Genomic DNA, 366 nt, shown 5'->3' on the forward strand with positions numbered 1-366 from the left:
CCTAAATACATTCCCGATATCATTTTTTCGAAACCCTAAAGCATGGTAATCAACAATCGACCATTATAAAATATTTAAGACAAAATTTAACTAAATTGTTAAAAAGAAAACGAAAAAATAATAATAATCTCACTTGATCCTTCGGGTTTGGACTATCAGCATCCAAGTCGACATCAAATTTTGTTCTCGGCAAATGAGATGACCAAAAATTTCCCCATTCCATATTAACAACCTAAATGCATTTAAGAATATTGCAAAATAGGTAAGCTCGAGAAGAAAACTGCGTAAATTAGAAGTATTAATCAAAAGCCTAAATCAACATGCTAGAAAGAATACCATGCCTCCAGAATTTGCAAAAAGACCTTG

The 366-nt window shown here is 31.7% G+C and overlaps 1 long non-coding RNA gene across 1 annotated transcript; it reads right to left on the minus strand.

The window, feature by feature from the left end:
• LOC140965382 (uncharacterized) lies at window positions 1-366 on the minus strand. Its single transcript, XR_012173050.1, has 3 exons — window positions 337-366; window positions 134-232; window positions 1-35 (listed from the first exon to the last, which is right to left on the minus strand). It is a non-coding gene; the product is annotated as an uncharacterized lncRNA (long non-coding RNA).

The sequence above is a fragment of the Primulina huaijiensis genome, unplaced genomic scaffold (assembly GCF_012295235.1).
Source record: "Primulina huaijiensis isolate GDHJ02 unplaced genomic scaffold, ASM1229523v2 C13016681, whole genome shotgun sequence".
NCBI classification, from domain to species: Eukaryota; Viridiplantae; Streptophyta; class Magnoliopsida; order Lamiales; family Gesneriaceae; genus Primulina; species Primulina huaijiensis.